Below are 18,077 nucleotides of genomic sequence, written 5' to 3' on the forward strand. Positions count from 1 at the left end.
TGTGGATCGCCGAGTGACCAAGTTTGTGAAGGTTCGGAAGTCACCTGAAGACTTGCCATGAGTGATTGGGCGAGGTCTGTGTGACCTTAGCTCAAGGGGGATATGGTGAGGACTAAGTGTCCTGAGCTGCGTGTTCAGGACTGGGTGTCCGGGACTGTGTGTCCTCAGGTTTAAATACCTAGCCGCCCTAACCAGACGTACAACTGAGACAGCAGTTGGAATTGGTCTACCAAACCTTTGTCTTCACCAAGCTTACTAGTTCTATTTCCTCAACTCTTTCATTTCCTCATAACTGTGTTGAGTGCTTGTTCATATCTGTGCTTGAAGACTTTGACTGAAGATTTTCTCAAATTCCTCAGTTCAATTTCTTCAGTCTGTTTGTCTTCGTCTTGTGTTATCCTATGCTTACGCTTCCCGTACTCTGTGCTTGTCTTCATTTCTTCATGATGACTATGCTTGTGTTTTGTTATGTTCACTTTTGAGTACTTATTCCGCTGCTAGTAGTTCTTCGCTAAGGAATTTCCTCACCTATCAATTCCTTAGTGAAGAATTCATAAAAATCGCCTATTCACCCCCCTCTAGTCGATATAGCGCACTTTCAATTGGTATCAGAGCAAGGTACTCCCTTGTTTTGTGTGATTTTGGTTTAACCGCCTGGAGTTTAGTTATGTCGACCCCAGGTATGAAGAAAGTGACATGCCCCATCTTTGACGGTCACGAGTATCCCAAGCGGAAGGCCATGATGAAGAAGCGCCTCATGGCGATGAACAGCGAGCTGTGGACCGTCACTGAGATTGGTCTGACCGATCTATGCAAGATGGCGGAAGCTGATGACATTCGCAAGTACACTCTTCTCAACCTCACGGTGAAGGATGTCATCTTCTCCTGTCTGTCTCAAAATCAGTTCAGGAATATCATGCATCTCGATCATGCGAAGCTTATCTGGGACCGTCTCTCTAAGGTCTATGAAGGTCATCAAACCTGTCATGATCCTTGGTTTAAGGACGTCAAGGAATCTCTCAAAGCGATGACATTCGAACCAGAATCATCATCATCTGCATCGTTCCTTATGGCAAAAGATGCTAAGGTAACTGAATGATACCTATCCGAGTCTAGTGATGATGAATCTGGTGATGAATTTGGACCCAGCTATGTCAAACTTGCTTCCCTTGCCACTAAACAACAAAGAGCTTTGGAAAAAGTTCAATACATGCTAAATAAAGAGCAATGATATGTTGGGTGAAGAAATGGATCATTCAAAAGCTTTGGCTGAAAGTCTTCAGAGACTTCATACTAAGTATGACACCCTTCAAGATCAACATAACACTCTCTTAGCTGATCATGAGAAGCTTTCTTCTGAATTTCTTCAAAGAAAGCAGGATCTTGAAAAGCTAAGAGTGAGTTATGAAGATCTTCAGAAGGAGCGCGATTCATTACTTGCTCAACAAATCAGCGCTTCTCAAGAAGAGCTTGTTCCTCCATGCTTAAAGTGCATTGAACGTGAAGCTGCTAATTCTTCACCAGAATGTTCAAATGCTGCTAATTCTTCACATGCATCTGCTATCATTAATTCCTCATCTGAGGACACTGCTAGTATCACTGACGATGCAGGGCTGAAGGAATTGGACATGACAGGCATGTACAAAAGCCTCAAAGTGCATCAGACTCTTTGTGATGTGCTTAAAAAGCAGATCCTCAACAGGAACCCTAGGAAAGAGGGTATTGCCTTTGAGAGGAAACTCAATGCTGATGGTACATATTGGAAGCCTGAGCAGTACCCCAAAACTACATGGGTTGCTGCAAACGGACCTCCAGTTGATCCATCTAACTTATCTGGATTTGCTTGTGAATCTCCTCATTCTGATGATGAGTCATTTGATTCCAACTATAAACTATTCAAAAATCAGAATGGTGAAGTATTTGCTAGATATGTTGGCACTAACTGCAGGAACGGTTCCCCTATGAAGAAAATCTGGGTTCCCAAAAAGTACCTTGAAAGTCTTCAGGTGAATGTCCTCAGGACACCTCCTATGAAGAATAGGAACCACAGAGCAAATTCTTCATATGGAGCAAATTCGTCATATGGATCCAAGTCCTCATACGGACCAAACTCCACACAAGGATCAAATTCCTCAAAAGGATCAAAGTCCTCATACGAATATCATCGTGCTAACAACTCTGTTTCGCAGGGAAGAGCTAAGGGCTATGAATATGAGCGTTATTATTCTAATCATCATGTTCATAAGTTCTCGAAGAATTTCTCTGCTTATTCATATGCTTCTATGCCACCTTTCTTGTATGGAGCTCGCAGAGTGATGAACTCTTTGCCACCCCTTCAGATGTGGGTGGTGAAGAAAAGGAACTAATCCCTTCTATAGGGTCAGGTCTCCAGACGTACGTAATCGTCTGAAGAATTTGCTGGAGACCTGAGTATGCCTGAAAGGACGCAGGCTAATCATGAAGAAATGAACTTTCATTTCTCACGTCCTCATACTCATTTATCTGTTCTATTGCTTGATGAAATTAATCTGATGAATTGATGTCATATTCTTCACGGATGAAGTATATGAGTTTGTAAGCTGCACTAATTCATCTGCACGATGATCAACCCAAAGCCACTGAGTGGGTCCTCGATAGTGGATGTACAAATCACATGACTGGTGACAAGAATTTATTGATGGATGCTCCATTATCTCCATCGCATCTGAAGCATATCATCTTTGCCGACAAAGGCAAAAGTCAGGTATTGGGTCTAGGTAAGGTTGCGATCAGAAAGGATCGACACATGGACAAAGTCCTGCTTGTAGAGTCCTTAGGATACAAGCTCATGTCTGTCTCAATGCTTTGCGATCTTGATATGGTTGTTGTCTTTGGCAAGTACCGTTGTGTTGTGGTTATGGAAGCTGACAATTCCAATGTCTTCGAAGGCTTTAGGAGAGGAGACCTGTATATTGTTGATTTTTCTACAGGACCACAACCAGCCGTGTGCCTACTTGCAAAAGCTTCAGAAGGCTGGCTCTGGCATCGACGACTTGGTCATGCAGGCATGGGGAATTTGCACACGCTTACGAAGAAGAAGCATTTCATTGGCATCTAGAATGTCAAATTCCTCAAGGATCACCTATGTGGAGCCTGTGAAGCTGGGAAGATGACAAAGGCTAAGTATCCAGCAAAGACTATCATGACCACCACTCGTCCATTTCAATTGCTTCACATGGATCTCTTTGGTCCTAACCATTATTCTGCAGTTTCAAATGATGCATCTCAATATGGATTTGTTATTGTTGATGATTACTCTCGATACACATGGGTACACATTGTTTCTTACAAACATGAAGTGCAGGAAGTCTTCAAATGATTTTCGTCGAGGGCTTCAACCAACTTTGGTGTGAAGATCAAGCACATCAGAAGTGACAATGGAACTGAGTTCAAGAATTCTGGTCTTGATAACTATCTAGATGAACATGGTATTACTCATGAGTTATCTGCTCCTTATACACCTCAGCAGAACGACGTCGTGCAGCGCAAGAACATGACTCTTGCTGAGATGGCTCGCACTATGCGTGATGAATACAAAACGCCTCGTCGTTTCTAGATTGAGGCAATTGATACTGCGTGCCACATCATCAACAGAGTATATCTTCACAAATTCTTCAAGAATACAACCTATGAACTCCTCACTGATAAGAAACCCAATGTAAGTTATTTCAAAGTCTTCGGTGCTAAATGTTGGATTAGAGATCCTCATCACAACTCAAAATTTGCACCGAAAGCACATGAAGGTTTTATGCTTGGTTATGGAAAGGACTCGCACACCTATAGAGTTTTCAACAACATTCTTCACAAGGTTGTTGAAACTGTAGATGTGCGGTTCGATGAAACTAATGGCTCGCAAAGAGAGCACCTACTTACTGTGATAGATGAACCAGCAGCTGAGGACTATAAAGTTCAAGGCTACTGAGGATGTCATTCCTACTGAAGAATCTGCTGAAGAATTCATTCCAGAACATGAAGAACGTCGAGCTAATGCGCCTGAAGAAAATACTGAAGAAAATGGTGCTGAAGAAAATGCTGATCAAAGTCCTCAACGATAACCAGCTCATCCTCGCGTTGCAAAAGAAGTGTAAGTTGGAAAGATCATCAATCACATCAAAGCGCCAGGTCCTCTCACGCGCTCAAAAGCTTCACATTTATCTAACTTTTGTGGGACCTATGCTTTTGTCTCTATCTCAGAGCCCACTAAGGTAGATGAAGCATTTTTGGAGCTTGAGTGGATTCAGGCCATGCAAGAAGAATTACATCGGTTCAAACTCTACAATGTCTGGGAACTGGTCAAGCGTCCAGATCCTCACAAGTACGGTATCATTGGCACAAAGTGGATCTACCGCAACAAGTAAGATGAAAATGGCCTTGTGGTGAGGAATAAGGCATGGCTTGTAGATCAAGGCTACACACAGGTTGAAGGAATTGATTTCGATGAAACTTTTGCACCTGCTGCTAGACTTGAGGCTAATCGCATATTACTTTCTTATGCTAACCATCATGATATCACTTTATATCAAATGGATGTGAAAAGTGCATTCCTCAATGGTAAGCTTGAGGAAGAACCCCCAGGTTTTGAAGATCCAAAGAATCCTGACAAAGTCTTCAGACTCAACAAGGCCCTCTATGGCCTCAAGCAGGCCCCTCGGGCATGGTATGATACTTTGAAGGAATTCCTCATGAAGAAAGGCTTCAAACCCGGTTCACTCAACCCTACTCTTTTCACTAAATCTTATGATAGTGAATTGCTTGTGTGCCAAATATATGTTGATGATATTATCTTTGGCTGTACTGCCCAACGTTATAGTGATGAATTTGCCTATATGATGAGTGAACAATATCAAATGTCTATGATGGGAGAGTTGAAATTCTTCTTAGGTCTTCAAATTCGTCAACAACGCAATGGCATATTCATATCTCAGGAGAAATACCTCAAGGATGTACTGAGGAAATTCGGCATGCAAGATTGCAAAGGCGTCAAAATTCCTATGCCCACAAATGGCCATCTGTGCACTGATGAAAATGGTATCGAATTTGATCATAAGGTATACCACTCCATGATTGGTTCTTTATTGTACTTATGTGCATCTAGACCAGATATAATGCTTAGTGTTTACATGTGTGCCCGATTTCAAGCTACACCGAAGGAATCACACCATAAGGCTGTGAAGCATATTCTTCGATATCTAGCTCGCACACCAACACTTGGATTATGGTACCCCAAGGGCTTGGCTTTTGATCTCATTGGATATTCTGACTCTGACTATGCTGGTGATCGTGTGGACCGCAAGTCAACATCTGGTACATGTCATTTCCTTGGACGATCTTTGGTCTGTTGGTCCTCGAAGAAACAGAACTGCGTATCACCATCTACTGATGAAGCTGAGTACATTGCCGCTGGTTCTTGCTGTGCTCAATTGCTGTGGATGAATTAAACTCTCAAGGACTACAGCGTCAACATGAAGAATGTGCCTCTCTTTTGTGACAATGAGAGTGCCATCAAGATTGCTCACAACCCAGATCAGCACTCGAAGACTAAGCACATTCAGATTCGTCATCATCTTCTTCGTGATCACGTGTTGAAGGGCGACATTTCTATTGAGCATGTGAAGACTGAAGAACAACTAGCCGATATCTTCACAAAGTCCTTGGATGAGAAGAGATTTAGCAAGTTGCGGGGTGAGCTAAATATCCTAGAATCTTCAAATGTTCTTTGAAAAGGACACTCATCCTAAGACTTATGCAAAATTGGTGACTTAGATGTGCAACACATGAAGAAACGTTTTTCTTCAATCAATGAAGAATAACACTCTAAGTGTGAAGAAATTAACGAATAATTTGATTCTCAGAACCCTACGATAATTGTACGCGGTGTCTGAAATCACCATTCTTATACGGTGGGTCACGCGACCACCAAAAGTTGAAATTCCTCAGTTGTTCAAATTCTTCAACTTTGCTTTGTCTTCATTGTTTCCGTTGTTTTTCTTCATTGGCTATATATATATATGTATATATATATGTATGTATATATATATATATATATGAGTTTATGTCCTCTACAACATTCACTTATGGCTACTTCTTCAAGTTGGTTTTTCTGCTAAGTGAATGTGATCAGATCCTTCCCCCTCTATGATATACTCAACCCAATCTGTTCACAAATTCTTCATGTGCGTTCTATTTTAAACTCGTTCAAAATCTTCATTGTGTTCTTGTCAGCTGAAGAAATGGCGAATGAAACTTTTAACTTATCTTATCCAATTTTTCGGCGTTGCCGCTCAAACTGTTCCACATCCCACGACATACTTATCCACTCACCCACGATCTAACACGATCTCCACTTCCTAGTACGTGGGTGAAACATGTCATGCGAATGAGAAGGGTTAGGGGCACATTCGTCCAAATTCTTCGGGCGGACGGTTTTTCACAGTGGCTATAAATACCCATCTCCCCTTCCTCACTTCTTTTACTCCGCTCGACCTCTCTCCAGCTCGAGCTTCTCAAAACCCTAGCACCGCCACTACTTCATCGTCGCCGGTGAGGAAGAGCTTCACTGCCTCGACCTCGTCACCGCCGTACTCGCGCCGGCCACGGAAATCTTCACTCTGCCACCGCCGTAGTTGTCTTCCTCCGCCAAGTTAGGGTGTGGAAGATCCGCACTGACAAACTTCACATCTCCACACTCCAGTTCATCGTGTTCTTTGTTCAGGGTAATTAAAAGCTACTTTTACTGCCCTCGTTGATTCGAATGAATATCTACAAAATCTTCAAAGGTTTTTTTCTTCATATGTTCACACACTAAAACACCTCTCATATCATTTGTTCTTGATTCATTTCTCTAAGATGCGAATTTCTCTTCAAGATTCCTCAATTGTGCGGATTTCTGATCTGTACAACTCTGGAAGCTAGGACTAAGAACGCTTAGTGAAATTCTTCAAGACTTATCTGGTCAAATTCCTCAAACTTATTCTTTATAAAACCTTCTGAGAACGCATATGACCTCTCCAAATTCCTCGCAACTATACTCTGTTCACAGGTACTCATGTCAACTGCTAAATCACTAGGTTCTCATCAACTTAACTCATTTGAAGCGTTCCTCGAAGAAAAGTTGCATACTTATTCAGAGAATTCAATAGTTCAGATTCCTCAACTAAAGAAAATGGCTGACGTTAAGAAGCCACAGAAAGGAGGAAAGAGGGCTGAAAGTGTGTTATATCGACTAGAGGGGGGTGAATAGGCGATTTTTATGAAATTCTTCACTGGGGAATTTGCCGATGAGGAAATTCCTTAGCGAAGAACTACTAGCAGCGGAATAAGTACTCAAGGGTAAACATAACAGAATACAAGCATAGTCATCATGATGAAATGAAGATAGGCACAGAGTACAGGAAGCGTAATCACAGGATAACACAGGATGAAGACAAACAGACTGAAGAAATTGAACTGAGGAAATTGAGAAACTCTTCAGTCAAAGTCTTCAAACACAGATATGAACAAACACACAGCACAAAAACTAGTAAGCTCGGTGAAGAAAATGATTTGGTAGACCAGTTCCAACTGTTGTCTCAGTTGTACGTCTGGTTGGAGCAGCTAAGTATTTAAACTCGAGGACACACAGTCCCGGACACCCAGTCAAGGACACTTAGTCCAAGACACCCAGTCCTCGCCGTATTATCCTTGAACTAAGGTCACACAGACCTCGTCCAATCACTCGTGGTAAGTCTTCAGGCGACTTCCAAACCTTCACAAACTTGGTCACTCGGCGATCCACAATTCCTCTTGGATGCTCTAGACCATGAGGCCTAACCGTCTGGAAGAAGCACAGTCTTCAAAGGTAACAAGCGTCAGATCCACTCAGGATCAATCTCTTCAGTGATGCCCAATCACTTGGGGTTTGTAGGTGTTTGGGTTTTGGGTTTTTGGTTTTTCCTCAGTTGATGATTTTCTCTCAAAGTCCTCGGAGGATGGGTTGCTCTCAAATGACAAGTGTCAGTTTCTCTCGGAGCAGCCAACCAGCTAGTGGTTGTAGGGGGCGGCTATTTATAGCCTAGGGAGCAGCCCGACATGATAAGACATAAATGCCCTTCAATGATATGACCGTTAGGTGGATAGATATTTTGGGACAGCTGGCGCATAGCACAGCAATGGTCGGAATTTTGAGTAGCAAAATCCTCAGGGCTATCATGTTCCTCACTATGTAGGCAATCCGTACTGGCGAATTCCTAACAACTCAGTCAGAACAAATTCCTTAGAGACCAGAAGAAGTTCGTCTCTGTCACTAAAGAAATTGACTGAACTGTTTGAGATTTCCAATGGCTTCACTCGAAGGGATTGGTAGGTGTAGGATTTTGAGTTGAGCATCACATGGAAATTTTTCCTTAGTATTTCCTCGACCCCCTTTAACAGTACGGTGTTTCCTATCACTCAAGAAAGAGAAAAACAAAACTATGAACACGAAAGTCTTCAAGCTTCATATTTCTCGCATGAATATCAAGTCTTCACGGACACACCAATTTCTTCACTTTCAAAGTCTTCATGAAAGTCTTCAGAAATACCAAAATCTTCAGTCGAAGATATTCATTTTTAGGGGTCGACTTTTCCTGTAAATATCAAACTCCTCATAGACTTATAGACCTATGTACACTCACACACGCATTAGTGCCTTAAGCTATAAGTCTTCAATACACCAAAATCACTAAGGGGCACTAGATGCAATGAAAATCTCCCCCTTTTTGGTGATGATGACAATATAGGTTAAGTTTTCAACGGGGATAAACATATGAAGTGTAAATACTGATATTGAGGAATTTGATTACAAGATATAGAAGAACTCCCCCTGAAGATGTGCATAGTGAGGAATTTGCTTTTGAAGCAATGCACACTTACAAGGGCTGAGGTCAACACAGCGTTTTAGATCCCTAATGATATATATATACTGGGTACTGCACACCTCCTGAGGAAGAAAAAAATCAGCACAAGGTGCGCATTCAGAAGATAGAGAGGAGATGGGCTAGAGAGTGGAGGGAGTACAGATATGTCACTCCCAAATACATGAAGAAATTCACACTCAATCCTCCATGCCCAAGACCTCCATTGGCACCTGGCCAAATAGCTGATCCCACCGGCCTCAAGCGTGGTGAGGATTATCCTAATGAATGGGCCAAGCGCCAAGCCAAGTTGGCTAAACAAGCCAAAGAAGTTGTGAGGAAATTCAACAAAGACTCTGCTGCTGCTGCTGCTGCCGCTGAGGTCTCTGTCAAGCCTAAGAAGGCCATGTCAAAGAAGCCTGCGCACAAGCCAAGTGCTTCACCTTCAGTGGTTTCAAGGCCAAGTTCCTCAGCAATGCCCTCACGGCCAGAATCTTCAAAGCCCTCAAGGCCAACTTCTCATACTGCTCCTGCTCCTACCAAATCCTCAGCTCCTCCAAAGTCCTCAGCTGCTCCGACAAAGTCCTCTGCACCTTTGCATCTCGCCATGTGTCAAAGGACTACATGCATGTCAATTGCCTCAGGAGCTTCAGCTTGTTCCTCAGCTGCACCAAATTCTTCAACGGGACCCTCTCTACTGAAGACAAAGGCCACTGCTGGACGAGGTCCTCGCCCTAGTCCTCAGAAGAAGCAGGTTGCCTTCCAAGTGCCGTCTGAAGAAGACAAAGCTGATGATGATGAAATTGCTGAAATCATCAGAGATAGGCAAGTTAGGGCTGCTAGACCCAAGGGATCAGATGTGCCACTACTTTCGGATCCGAAGTTGATCCTCGAATGCATTGATGTTTGGCACAAGGACCCCAACACTCCCATGCCTGACTTCAAGCTGACTCCTGGCCAAAGTCACATGCTGACCCACTTCATTCAAGAAGAAAAATGGAAATTTGAGAAGGCCAGGCAGATCAAGAAAGCGCAGTACAAGAAGGAGCGCTATCTGAAGAAAAATGTTTTCTCTATGACAACTGAAGAACTTGTCACTATTCAAACTGAGATCAAGAAATTCAGTGATGAATTTGACGCATACCGCGTTGATTGGCTTGGAGCCAAGGTAGGGTTTGTGAAACTTGCTGATAACTTCACCTCAATTGTTGCAGCCCCAACACAACAGGAAGTTCTTCAGGCTGAAGCATCTGCTCAGTCGGCTGAAGAACATGCCAGCACTACTGATGAAAATCAGGCTACTGAAGGAAATGTGAGTTTTAGGGTTGATGACTGCATTCCAGCCGCTGAATAAATTGCCAGGGCATCCACTAGTGGTGCGCCTGAAGAAAATGAAGAAATCAGGGCAACTGCATCAGTTGTGCCTCAAGAAAATCAACCAGATTCCTCTGCTCCTCGTGCGCCAACACCAACTCCGATCCTTCCATCTGCATTAGATGTGAAGAAGACCAAGGCCGCAGAGCATGCATCAGTGAAGAAAAGGAAAGCACCAGCTACTTCAGATTCTTCAGCTCCGAAGAAGATGAAGCCTTTTACCAACTCATTTGAAAATCCCATTGATGTTGTTCCTCTCTCTACCATGCCATCAAAGGACCTTGTTCCTTTCGATGAAGAATATGTGATCCCCAGCGGATTTGATGAAGAAAATCCTTCTGCTGCTTTGTCCGAAGAGTTGGATGAAGAAATTGAAGTGGCTGGGATCCCTTCAACACCTGTCATTTCCTCGCCTCTGCCTCAATTCACTGCTGATGAGGCTGGAGTTGATGAATTGTAAGATGAAGAAGTGGACGTTGGCTGCTCCACACCAGTGACGAGTGATGAATTCTGGGAAAGTCAGCATCCAAACTCTCCAATGTTCACACCATTGCAGCAAATACATCAGTCTCCTATACAAACTGTTCAAATGGGCTCTGAAGAAACTCACCCCACTTCATCTGTATGAGAAGAAATTCCAGCCACTAGTGCTGAAGAAACTGCTGCTGCTGAACATCTGAAGACGCAGACTGCCACTGAAGAGGAACCAGAAATTCCTCAGTCTGAAGAACCTGTGATTGAGATTCCTGAGGTCATGATGCAACTCACTGACACTCCTCTACCCAAGCCAAAGGATCCATTCTCCAAGAAGCAAAAATTCAAGGTTGATGATTTCTTTGGCGAGCACGTATTCTTCATAGACTACAACCCTTATGACTCTGCTCACATTAGGAAGAGGCGTTTCTGGACAGCCAGCCAAGCCAATTTCTATTCCTTAGTGCTGTTCGATAAAAACAAAATCTTCTACCATGAGCACATTCCTCACGTGGATATGGAATCTCTGCCGTGCTTCGTGCCAGTCCTCAGTGTTCTTCACGACACTGGACTTTTAAATTTTTGCTCTGACATCTGTGATTGGAATGAAGAACTGATTCTTCAATTTTATTCGACGCTGCACATCATAGGAGATTCTGAAGATGTGAATTCATGGGTGCTGGACTGGATGTCTGAGAACACTCACTACACAGCACCAGCTACTGAATAGCCTCGTGCCTTACCACTCAGTCCTCCCCTTGAAGAAGCTCATTGCATTTACAGTGAACCTGATCTTACAAATCACTACATGCAAGTTCTAATGAAACCTTTGAAGCCTGGTCAGGCCCCACGAACCAAATTCCTCGTGAAGGAATTACTATATGTGCCCAGAACTGTCTATCATATTCTAACGAGGACAATGAGTCCCATCAAAGGCCATGCCTCATCTGATGAGGAAATTGTTGGCATCATGAAGAATCTGGTATTCAATATTGTTCATGGCATTCCTGTCAATTATCATGCTTTCTTCATGAGGACTCTGGCAAATGTTGCACTTTCTCCGTTTGAGCTGAAGCCTTATGAACCCTAGATCATGAAATTCCTCAGGACAATGACTTCACTCAACTACAAAGTTGATTTCCCGAATCACCTCAGCTACTTGCCCCCAATTGACGTCCTCAAGTGGACCTATTCCTCAGTTGATGAAAAGGGCAAGGCACCAACTGTTATAGATGAATACATTCGTCCATTGGATGGACAGTTATGCAAAGCTGCATCTTATTCCACCAATGATGACTCTGCCACACATGACTCTGCCAATGCACCCAAGTCTACTCCTCAAGCCACTACTCCTCGTGTGATGACTGGCCGTGAGCTTCTGCTTAGTCTTCACCAGAAGGTTGATCGAAACCATAAATGGGTTAAGCGCCAGTTTGGTTCATTTCTTCACAACATGACTGCTACCCACAATGCAGTGAAGAAAAACCATTACTACCTCCATGAAGTTTTTGGTCGCACCTGGGCAATACTATCACATCTGTATGGTGAAGAAGATCTCAGAAAATGGGTCTCAAGGAAGATTTTGACTGGTCTGCACCTCCACCGAAGAAATTCAAGAAGGTCAAGGTTCCTTCCTTGGTGGCCAGCTCATATTTTTCATCGCGTGACACCGATGAGAATGAAGACTTGGACGACACTGCAGCAGGCCCTTCCACGACAAATGACCCCAACAACGTTGGCGCTCCTTCATCAACTTGATATTCTTCAGGTGCGGTAGTCCTCATATTCGATCCTTTTGGTCATTTGATGACAAAGGGGGAGAATTATGAGTTAGTCTTCAAGCAGGTCTTTCTATATGGGCATTTTTATTTGTTAAGTTACAACTCTCGTTCTTCTGAGACTTTATTGGATCGAGTTGTAAACTTAAACCCGATGGTGCACTGATACTTTTGAATTGTTTTCTGCATGCTTATTCCTCATATATGCTAATGCACTCATGCTGAATTACATCAGTCACCATATTTCATCATGCATTTCAAATTCTTCATTGTGATATATGCGTGTATGAATTACAAGATATAGGGGGAGATCTCCATGATTCTACTCTTCAAGTGTGCAATGCTTCAAAAGCAAATACCTCACCGTGCACATATTCAGGGGGAGTTCTTCTATATCTTGCAATCAAATTCCTCAATATCAGTATTTACACTTCATATATTTATCCCCATTGAAAATTTAACCTATATTGTCATCAATCACCAAAAAGGGGGAGATTGTAAGTGCATCTAGTGCCCCTTAGTGATTTTGGTGTATTTAAGACTTATAGGTTAAGGGACTAATGCGTTTTTGAGTGTACACAGGTCCATAAGTCTATGAGGAGTTTGATATTTACAGAGAAAGTCGACCCCTAAAAATGAAGTTCTTCGACTCAAGACTTTGGATTTCTGAAGACTTTCTGAAGACTTTGAAAGTGAAGAAATTGGTGTGACCTTGAAGACTTGGTATTCATTCCAGGAACATGAAGCGTGAAGACTTTTGTTTTTGTAGTTTCATTTTCTCTTTCTTGAGTCATAGGAAACACCGTACTGTTAAAGGGGGTCGAGGAAATACTAAGAAAAAATTTCCATGTGATGCTCAACTCAAAATCCTACACCTACCAATCCCTTCGAGTGAAGCCATTGGAAATCTCATACAGTCCAGTCATATTCTTCAGTGACAGAGACGAAGTTCTTCTGGTCACTGAGGAATTTGTTCTGAATGAGGAGTTAGGAATTCACCAGTGCAGATTGCCTACAAAGTGAGGAACATGATAGCCCTGAGGATTTTAGTACTCAAAATTCCGACCGTTGTTGTGCTATGCGCCCGCTGTCCCAAAATATCTATCCACCTAACGGTCATATCATTGAAGGGCATTTATGTCTTATCATGTCGGGCTGCTCCCTAAGCTATAAGTAGCCTCCCCCTACAACCACTAGCTGGTTGGCTGCTCCGGGAGAAACTGACACTTGTCATTTGAGAGCAACCCATCCTCTAAGGACTTTGAGCCAAAATCATCAAGTGAGGAAAACCCAAACCCAAACACCTACAAACCCCAAGTGATTGAGCCTCACTGAAGAGATTGATCCTGCATGGATCCGACTCTTGTTACCTTTGAAGATTGTGCTTCTTCCAGACGGTTAGGCGTCAAGGTCTAGAGCATCCAAGAGGAATTGTGGATTGCCGAGTGACCAAGTTTGTGAAGGTTCGGAAGTCACCTGAAGACTTGCCATGAGTGATTGGGAAGGTCCATGTGACCTTAGCTCAAGGGGAATACGGTGAGGACTGAGTGTCCTGAGCTGCGTTTTCAGAACTGGGTATCCGGGACTCTGTGTCCTCAGGTTTAAATACCTAGCCGCCCTAACTAGACGTACAACTAAAACAATAGTTGGAACTGGTCTACCAAACCTTTGTCTTCACCAAGCTTACTGGTTCTATTTCCTCAACTCTTTCATTTCCTCATAACTATGTTGAGTGCTTGTCCATATCTGTGCTTGAAGACTTTGACTGAAGATTTTCTCAAATTCCTCAGTTAAATTTCTTCAGTCTGTTTGTCTTCATCCTGTGTTATCCTGTGCTTACGCTTCCCGTACTCTGTGCTTGTCTTCATTTCTTCATGATGACTATGCTTGTGTTCTGTTATGTTTACTTTTGAGTACTTATTCCGCTGCTAGTAGTTCTTCGCTAAGGAATTTCCTCACCTGTCAATTCCTTAGTGAAGAATTCATAAATATCGCCTATTCACCCCCCTCTAGTCGATATAACGCACTTTCATTGACCACGTTGACCACGCCATGCTGAGAGAACCACGCCGGTGGACGACGACGAGGACTAGAAAGGGTACGACTCAGAGCCGGGGAAGACGCAGTAGCGGATACCCACGCGAAGAGGAGTACGAGGGTTCACTGGTTCGGCTGCGGTGTGAGGCTGCTGTCGCCGCAAAATAACAGGGGGTGTGGGTGAGTAGAGGGATGGCCTGGCCAGCGGTGGGAGTAGTAGGGGGCGGTGAGGCCTCCGCGGCATCACAGCCGGCCACGGGAGGCAAGAGCACGCGGCACGACCGGCGCTGGTTTGGGCAGCTGTAGCACGAAGACCAGAGGTTGAAGAAGCACTATGGCCATTGGATGAACATCATACGGTAACAGGAGCCAGAATCGTTCATATTGACTAAGTTGACAAAGCCCTCCATCCTCGTCAACTTGGTAGGCCCACAAGTCAGCCTCCCACTATGCTGGGTTCCAGCTGGCAGGGGGAATATTCATTTTTTTGTGTGTAATAAGGAGGCACTTCCTTGCGTGCGAAGATATCTGGTGGGTCCGACATGTCAGTGGGGGGCACGTTATTTTCGTGAAATACGGAGGCCCTTCCGATGGGTCCCAGATGTCAGGTGGAGGAATCATTATTTTGCGCGTAATAAGGAGGCATTTCCTTGTGTGCGGCCATGGACCCAGCTCTCAGCCTCTCCACGCATAGTCTACTTCCGATGGTGACGTTCGTTGACCACGTTGACCACACCACGCCGAGCGCATCCAAGGTGGTGGACGACGGCGAGGCCCCGGACAGCAACGAGCCGGAGATAGGAAGAGGCGGGAGTAGAGTCACAGACGGAGAGGTGTACGAGGGTTAACTTGTTCTAGTGCGGTGTGGTTCGGCAGTCGGTGGAGAAGAACAGGAGGTGTGGAGGGGTGGAGGGATGGCCTGGCCAACGGTGGAGTAGCGCTTCATAGCGAAGCATGCTAAGCAGAGCTGCTAGCAGCAGGAGGCGGGAGGTGGTCCCGGCGGCGTTGAAGGAAGAAGACGAGAGATTGAAGATGGATGGTGGTCGTTGGATGTAAATCCAACGACTAATATGTTAGAATCATTTGTTGACTAAATTGACAATGACTTGCGTTGGCTTCGACCCATTGGCCCACATTTCAGCCTCCAAAAATGTGGCACGTATTCAACCCATTTTTTCAAAATTTATAGTCTTTTTTGAGCGGTAGAATTTACAGTCAATTTGATCTTCTTTTTTTGAATTACAGCCATTAGATGGGCTGGGTAAACAAATAATGTAGCATCCATGCGGCCCATTTATTTTATTTCCTAAAAAATTACAAGCCATTTGCACTTTCTCGAAATACATGATTTTGCTGGGCTGATTCTAATTATAATGTTGGGTTGGGCCAGCAATGTTATCAAAAAATAAAAAGGGGCTGAGCATTTTGTTATAAATATATTTAAATAATAAGTGATATTATTACATTCGTCCTTAAATCTTACGAAGCTTTCGTACACGATCACTAGGATTTTCGTGCCAAAACAATCCAGGATTTTATTTGTTAAGAAAATATTTTTATATGTTAATAAGATGTGGGATATTGTTTTCTTACATATGTAAGTATCTGTTAAATATATGATGACAATAAAAATAATATATAATAACATATAAAATAATTTAAATATATATAATATAGTTATAAGGGAAACATAAGTTGGACTTGGCGTTCCTATTCTTATATAGAAAAATAGAACAGACCTATGCGTTTTCTTCAAAAAAATACATAAATTGGGCTGCCAAAAATAAAACCTCGGATAGGAGGTCCATAGGCCGGTCGATACATGACGGCCCTAAGGAAATACAAACAGGCCTATGGACCTCCCATCTGAGGTCGTGGGCTATGCATGTTAAAAATGAAAGCCTAGACGGGGCAGCCCAAAACCACGTCCAACACTTTCCAAAACTTCGTCCCTCGTTTTCTCTGTGTATCGCACACTCAACATTGTGTGGGAATTTTGACTGTGCATCATATGAAGATGTGCTATGCATGAATGTTGATCAGCATGATGTTAACTGGCTGGTAGTTCCATTTTTGACCATGAATAAAACTTCCAACATGATGTTAACCCTGTTTGAAAAGGCCGTGTTAATATAAATGCTCTGCCTCTGAAGGTTGCAGTTTCTTATCTGAAACTGAACTTACAGTTTCTTATCTGAAACTGAAACTTGCAGTTTCTTCTCTGAGAATCACATTGTCTGCACTTTAATACTCCTATGAAACTACATTTTAAGCGCTAAAAATAGATCTCTAGAATTCATAAAATACTTCATATGCTCAATATTGAAAATCTGAAATTCAAAAGATATTCATATATGAAAGTACTCTCAAAATACACAACACAAAACACCATTCACAACCTGCAAATAATGACAACCCTAAGCTCCTCCTGACAATTCACAACCTGCCCGACTATTGGGCTAGGGGGGGGCAGCCCCCTCCTATTCCTCGGCAGCAGACAGCCGCCCCCTGAGACGATGTGAACGGCGAGGGAGACAATGGCGGGGAAGCGTCATCGGGCCAACCGCTTTTCTCCTCTTGCAGTTGGGTTCGTTCGACGAAGACTCCACCGGCTCGCTCTGGCAAGACACCCTCACAAACGGCACCCTGTAGATGCTCGATCCTTCAATCTCTGGTGGATGCTCCATCTGGGATCGATACTCCCACCACCGTTCCCTCACAATCGGATTCGGTGAATCTGTTTGCTCCATGGCCCAGAGGAGCAGCTCTACGTATTCTGGCGTGAGTCCCTCCGGGAGTATCGCCGTCTTTTCACTCTGTTGTAGATATTTGGCCATGGATGTCGCCGTCGCCGCTAGTTGGTCCTTGTTGTCAAACCAAGACTGTATCTCCAACATCCTAGATAGCTTCACAAGGTCTCCGTCTGCGATCCTCGCGTATCGGTTGTACTCCTCCATCGATCTACTTCTCCACAGCACCTTCACTCGCTGGCAGTGGTTTTTGAATGGAAGAGGCACTACAAAAAAAGACACATCCGCGACATTTTGGGCTGAACAAATTTTTTTTCTGTCATACATATGACACTTCTATGACGATAATTGTGACAAAACCCGGTATCATCATAGATGTGGTGGGCTCCTACTTCTATGACAAAAAATCATGATAGAAAATGGGCTTTTCATCCTGGGCAGGCCGGAGACGCAGCTGCATGACATTTATTGGGCCGTCCATGACGGAAAAAACCATGGTAGAAGCGAGGGGGAGGAAAATTTCGGGGAGTTCCCGGTTACGGTGGGAGGTCGGGGGCCGAGCGATGCGCGCTTCTCTCGTACACGTACGCGCGTGTGTGTGAGGCGTTGGCTCTAACTGAACCTGAGAGAGGCGTTGGGCTCTAACTGAACCCGGGCGATTGCACTGCAGGCTACGCATTACTGAACCCGAGCGATCGATCGATGGCTGTTAACTGAACCCGATCGAGCGATTCCTTCGCTACTGCTGCTAACTG

The sequence above is a fragment of the Triticum dicoccoides genome, chromosome 7A (genome assembly GCF_002162155.2).
Source record: "Triticum dicoccoides isolate Atlit2015 ecotype Zavitan chromosome 7A, WEW_v2.0, whole genome shotgun sequence".
Classification (NCBI taxonomy): Eukaryota; Viridiplantae; Streptophyta; class Magnoliopsida; order Poales; family Poaceae; genus Triticum; species Triticum dicoccoides.